Source organism: Rhinopithecus roxellana, chromosome 1, assembly GCF_007565055.1.
Source record: "Rhinopithecus roxellana isolate Shanxi Qingling chromosome 1, ASM756505v1, whole genome shotgun sequence".
NCBI classification, from domain to species: Eukaryota; Metazoa; Chordata; class Mammalia; order Primates; family Cercopithecidae; genus Rhinopithecus; species Rhinopithecus roxellana.
Genome location: NC_044549.1, coordinates 127808375 through 127814663, shown reverse-complemented (window position 1 = coordinate 127814663; position 6289 = coordinate 127808375). Strand labels below are relative to the sequence as shown.

Genomic DNA, 6289 nt, shown 5'->3' with positions numbered 1-6289 from the left:
GGCCAGGTGCAGTGGTTAACACCTGTAATCCCAGCACTTTAGGAGGCCGAGGCGGGCGGATCACCTGAGGTCAGGAGTTCGAGATCAGCCTGGCCAACCCCGTCTCTAGTAAAAATACAAAAATTAACCAGGTGTGGTGGCACGTGCCTGTAATCCCAACTACTCAAGAGGCTGAGGCAGGAGAATCACTTGAATCTGGGAGGCAGAAGTTACAGTGAGCCGAGATCCTGCCATTGCACTCCAGCCTGGGCAACAAGAGTGAAACTCCATCTCAGAAAAAAAAAAAAGGCCGGGTCGGGTGGCTCATTCCTGTAATTCCAGCACTTTGGGAGGCCGAGGTGGGTGGATCACCTGAGGTCCGGAGTTCAAGATCAGCCTGATCAATATGGAGAAACCCCATCTCTACTAAAAGTACAAAATTAGCCAGATGTGATGGCACACGCCTGTAATCCAACTACTTGGGAGACTGAGGCAGGAGAATCACTTGAACCCAGAAGACGGAAGTTGTAGTAAGCCAAGATCGCACCATTGCACTTCAGCCTGGGCAACAAGAGCAAAACTCCATCTAAGAAACAAAAACAAAAACAAAAATTGCAGTGTCTATTTATTAAGACATGGCCACACCCATTCATTTATGTACTGTCTGTGGCTACAACAACAGTTGAGTAGTTATGAGAGAAACCATGTGGCCTACAAAGACGAAAATATTTACTATCTGGCTCTTTATAGAAAATTGTGCCTCCCCTTAGACTAGATGATTCAAAGGGATGGAAATAAAAATGTTTTTCTAAGTTGCTAGCTCCCTGTTAGTATAAATAAACCTGGGATATAGGTACTCAAATGATGCATGTTTCAAAAACTCACAGTTATGGTTTTTTGTTTTTGTTTTTTTTTTTTTGAGACGGAGTCTCGCTCTGTCGCCCAGGCTGGAGTGCAGTGGCCGGATCTCAGCTCACTGCAAGCTCCGCCTCCCGGGTTTACGCCATTCTCCTGCCTCAGCCTCCTGAGTAGCTGGGACTACAGGCACCCGCCACCTCGCCCGGCTAGTTTTTTGTATTTTTTAGTAGAGACGGGGTTTCATCGTGTTAGCCAGGATGGTCTCGATCTCCTGACCTCGTGATCCGCCCGTCTCGGCCTCCCAAAGTGCTGGGATTACAGGCTTGAGCCACCGCGCCCGGCCACAGTTATGGTTTTTTAAATTAAGTTACGTTTAATTTTTTTTTTTTTTTTTTTTTTTTTTTTTTTTTTTTTTTTTGAGACAAAGTCTCACTCTGTCTCCCAGGCCAAGCTGGAGTGCAGTGGCATGATCTCTGTTCACGGCAACCTCTGCCTCCCGGGTTCAAGGGATTCTCCTGCCTCAGCCTCCCAAGTAGCTGGGGTTACAGGCATGCACCACTACACCTGGCTAATTTTTGTATTTTTAGTAGAGATGAGGTTTCACCATGTTGGCCAGGCTGGTCTCAAACACCCTACCTCAGGTGATCCACCTGCCTCAGCCTCCCAAAGCGCTGGGATTACAGGCATGAGCTATCATGCTCAGCCAATTTTTGTTTTTTTGAAACAGGATCTCACTCTGTCAACCAGAGTGCAGTGTTGCGATCCCGGCTCACTGCAACCACTCCTTCCTGGGCTCAAGGGATACTCCAGCCTCAGCCTTCTGAGTAGCTACAGTTATGGTTTTTACATGCAATGACCAACTAAGCCAATTTTAAGAAAGTAAAAGCCAATTTTGTTTTTGAGACAGTCTCACTTTATTGCCCAGGCAGGAGTGCAGTGGCACAATCTCAGTTCACTGCAACCTCCATCTCCTGGTTCAAGTGATTCTCCTGTCTCAGCCTCCCAGGTTTCTAGGACTACAGGTGTGCACCACCATGTCCAGCTAATTTTTATGTTTTTGTAGAGACAGGGTTTCACCATGTTGGCCAGGCTGGTCTCGAACTCCTGACCTCAGGTGATCTGCCCGACTCGGCCTCCCAACGTGCTGGGATTACAGGCATGAGCCATTGCACCCGGCCATGAAAATCTTATTTACAAAATGTAACAAATAAAATATAAATAAGTATATTGCAATTAAATAATTTTAAAATTTCCCGTTTTGTTCATTGATGTTGGCAGAAAAAAAGAGAATTGGGATTATATTAGTTCTCTGACTAACACACAATAGAAACTGACTCTGACTAAGGGAAGAAGGGGTTTATTGGAAAGAGGATTCTTGAGTAGTTCCAGAACTGAGGGAAGAGCTAGAGGTCGTGATCTTTGGAAGGACAGGAAACTGGGAAGCTCCAGGTCCTTACCAGCAGGAGACCCTGGGTCCGTTCTCAGGGCACATCTATGAGACTTCAGGAGCCTTTCATTTGAGTTTCAAGCTTTATGGAGAAATAAATTGATGGGTCCAGTTTATGGCTGGGTAGCCAAAGGGAGGGAATAACGTGATTGGTAACCTCCCTGGAGTCCCATGGTTGAAATGGAGAAGGAAGAAAGGAGAGGTAAGTAGGATTAAGGGATGCCAGGCCGATGAGAACCAACAGATGTGTGCACAGCCTGTCAGGAAACATGGGCTATAATCTCAACTTCACCAAATGGGTGAATACACTGGGCTTCAGTATTATGCTCAATATGTAATAATTATATATTAGTGTAAAAGGAGGGGCACAACACCCATCTGCCATAAAATTATTCATTGGCCACAGTGCAGAGGATTTGTTTTTTTTGAGTTAAAGAACATTTTTTTTTTTTCTTAAGAGAGAGGGTCTCACTCTGTCACTCAGGCTGGAGTACAGTGGCACTATCATAGCTTACTGTAACCTCAAATTCCTGGCCTCAAGCCATTGTCCTGAATCAGCCTCCCAAAGTGTTGGGATTATAGGCATGAGCCACCACACCTGGCCAAGAGCCTTGTATATTCATATACAGAATTCATAAACAGTTCACCTGAACCAACAAGAAAAGACATCAAATAGTACTTGACTTCATTACTTATTAGGCAGATGCCAAATACTTTTCTTTTCTTTCTTTCTTTTTTTTTTTTTTTGTTTGTTTGTTTGAGACAGGGTCTCATTCTGTCACCCAAGTTGGAGTGCAGTGGCAAGATCATGGCTCATTGCAGCCTCCACCTCCAACACTCAAGCGATTCTCCGACCTCAGCCTCCTAAGTAGCTGAAACTACAGGCATGTGCCACTGTAGCCAGCTAATTTCCTTTTATTTTTAGTAGAGATTGGGTTTCGCCATGTTGCCCAGGCTGGTCTCAAACTCCTAGTAATCCACCTGCCTCAGTCTCCCAGAGTGCTGAGATTACAGGTGTGAACCACCATGCCTGGCCTAGAGATACAAATTTAAACCACCATAAGACAATACTGCATATCTACTAGAATAGGTAAAATGAAAAAGACAGACAATACCAAGTGCTGACAAGGATGTGGGGCAAGTAAAACTTTCATACATTGTTTGTTTGCTTGGGGACAGTCTCTTGCTCTGTTGCCCAGGCTGGAATGCAGTGGTGTGATCTTGGCTAACTGCAACCTCTGTCTCCTGGAATCTAGCAATTCTCCTGCCTCAGCCTCCCAAATAGCTGGGATTACAGGCATGCACCACCAAGCCTGACTAATTTTTGTATTTTTTTAGTAGAGATGGGGTTTCATCATGTTGACCAGGCTGGTACTGAACTCCTGACTTTAGGTGATCTGCCCGCCTTGGCCTCCTACAGTGCTGGGATTACAGGCATGAGCCACCATGCCCAGCCTACTTTCATACGTTGTTAAAAGCAGTATCAAATGGTACAACCATTTTGGAGAACTCTTCAGCAATATACACTAAAGTTGAACACATTCATGCCCCAGAATCCATAAATTCCACTTCTACATATGTACCTAGGCACCTAACATACTCTTCCTTAATGGGTTTAGGCCTGGGGTCACAAACTCAAATGCACACAGAAAGAGTCTATCATATCATCAATTGTGGTAGACGATAGGGAGTGTCAAGGACTGTGTTTAAACTGGAGAGCTCCCTATTAAGATTATGTTAAAAAAAAAAAAACGAAACAGACAACTTGGCCAACATGGTGAAACTCCTCTCTGATAAAAGTACAAAAATTAGCCAGGCTTCGTGGCAGGCACCTGTAATCCCAGCTACTCGGGAGGTTGAGGTAGGAGAATTGCTTGAGCACAGGAGGCAGAGGTTGTAGTAAGCCGAGATTGCTCCACTGCACTCCAGCCTGGGCAACAAAGCAAGACCCTGTCTCAAAAAGAAAAAAAAGAGAGGAGTTCTTATCCACACCTATAGCCGTGCTTTCCAAGGGCTCATTGCGGTTTGTGCAGGTCTTCAGACGCAAGAAGACAGCCACAGCTGTGGCACACTGCAAACGCAGCAATCAAGGTGAATGGGCGGCCCCTGGAGATGATTGAGCTGTACACACTGATATATGAGCTGCTGGAACCAGTTCTGCTTCTGGACAAGGAGTGATTTGCTGGCATGGACATGTCCATGTGAAAGGTGGTGACCACATGGCCTAGATATATGCTGTCCATCAGTCTAGCTCCAAAGCCCTGGTGTCCTATTACCAGAAGTATATGGATGAGTTTTCCAAGGAGGAGATCAAAGACAAAGATCAAAGACATCCTCATACAGTACAACTGGACCCTGCTGGTGGCTGACCTCCACCACCACTAATCCAAAAAATCGAGAGACCCTGGTACCCATGCTTACTGCCAGAAATCCTACCAATAAGCCCATCATGAGAACTGGGGTTTACTTGTATGATAAACAATGTTTGAGGGATTTTTTTAAAAATAGATGATCCTTTTGTAGTTCATGAGCATGATGATTGGGTGTTCCCACCCATGTGTGAGATGAGCCACCCTCGAACCTTGTTATCATGTCAACATATTACCTGTCTGATATGAGAAAAACAAAAAAAAAAAGGAAAAAAAAAAGATTATGTTAAGTGCCTGGGAAATATTCTTCTTACTGAGGAAGAAACACCTGGCCAGTTGTACACATTGGCCAGGAGGGCATTTTCATTAGAAGTGATTCAAGTGGGTACTGTGGACACCATTGGGTATAACCGCCCATCACTTCTGTTTACTTTCCTCTGGAAATAGCCCCTGCTGCCATGTCTAGACTTCAAGGTTTTGTCTCTCTCTCAATGGCTAATTGCTGTTGAGTGGACACCTTACCCAAGCCAGGAGCAGTGGATTCTGTTGGTGCTGTGCCCAGAGCTCCTTGACTAGGCAGTGTACCATCCCCCAGCTGCTGTGAATGTCTTCTGTGAACACCTCACAGGTGGCCCTGCTATTGAATCATCTTGCCCAAAAATGCTTGAGAAAGTATGTTCTCCCCCTGGAGGGAGAGGTACACCATTGCTTCAAAGTGGGATAACTCAGTCGTGTCATTCACTCTCCAGGTCCCACCATGGGATCAGGCTGAGGCTAGGCTTGCTTAGCTCTGTCTCCTGTACCACCGTGCTTCCCTCACTCCCTTAACAGATTTCTCCTGAGAGCACTCTCTCCGTACATCACACCAGAATCCCTCTGCCTTTGGGGAACCCAAGCTAAGTCACAAGGCCCATAAGATCCTTTTATCCCAAAGAACCAGAAAGCCTGGGCACACTGAAACAGAATCATATCAATGGCAACACAACCATGAACTCCTGGTGCTCAGTTTCTTCCCTTGCTGAGCTGTGGTTATCCAGCTTTCTTTTTGATTTCATCAAAGCCCATAGGAGCTTCCCAATAATCCTCCTTTTTGTTTAAGTCAGCCAAAGTTTCCTTTTTTTTCCTGAAACCAATATAACCTTAACTAATGTGATGGGTAACCAAGGCCTGACCTAACGTGGCTTTGGAAATATGACCCAATACTTTATAGGATAACATCTCAGTTGGAATCCTGAGGGAAAAATTAATTGATTGCCCTTACTATCCCTAGGCATCAGTAGCTAGAAGTGTTGCTGGGAACACTCCCAGTCTTTAATCCTCCAGGAATTTGCCTTGCTGGGGAACTAATTTGTTACTCATGGCTGTTTTCCTGAGACCTTGTGATTCCCTGGAGGCAGAGGAGTTAAATTACTTCCACTGGCCATCACACCCTTGCATCTTTTGTTGTTTCCAGTACTGTTCAGGAAGGCTCTAGCATCTCTCTGAGCCTTCTTGTTTCTGAAAAATGCTTTTCTTCATCTTTGTATTTCTCTGTGTATGTACACATGTGGTACATTTGCAAACGTTAGGAGAGTAGAAGGAGGTGGGGGGAAGTCAGAGGAGGAGTGGTCAGATTTTAGATCACTGAACCATGGGT

At 45.2% G+C, this 6289-nt stretch overlaps 1 non-coding gene across 1 annotated transcript; it reads left to right on the top strand.

Moving 5' to 3' along the window:
* Positions 1-4795: 4795 nt before the first annotated feature.
* Positions 4796-4899, top strand: LOC115892235. Its single transcript, XR_004052126.1, has one exon. It is a non-coding gene; the product is annotated as a small nucleolar RNA U13 (small nucleolar RNA).
* Positions 4900-6289: the final 1390 nt, after the last annotated feature.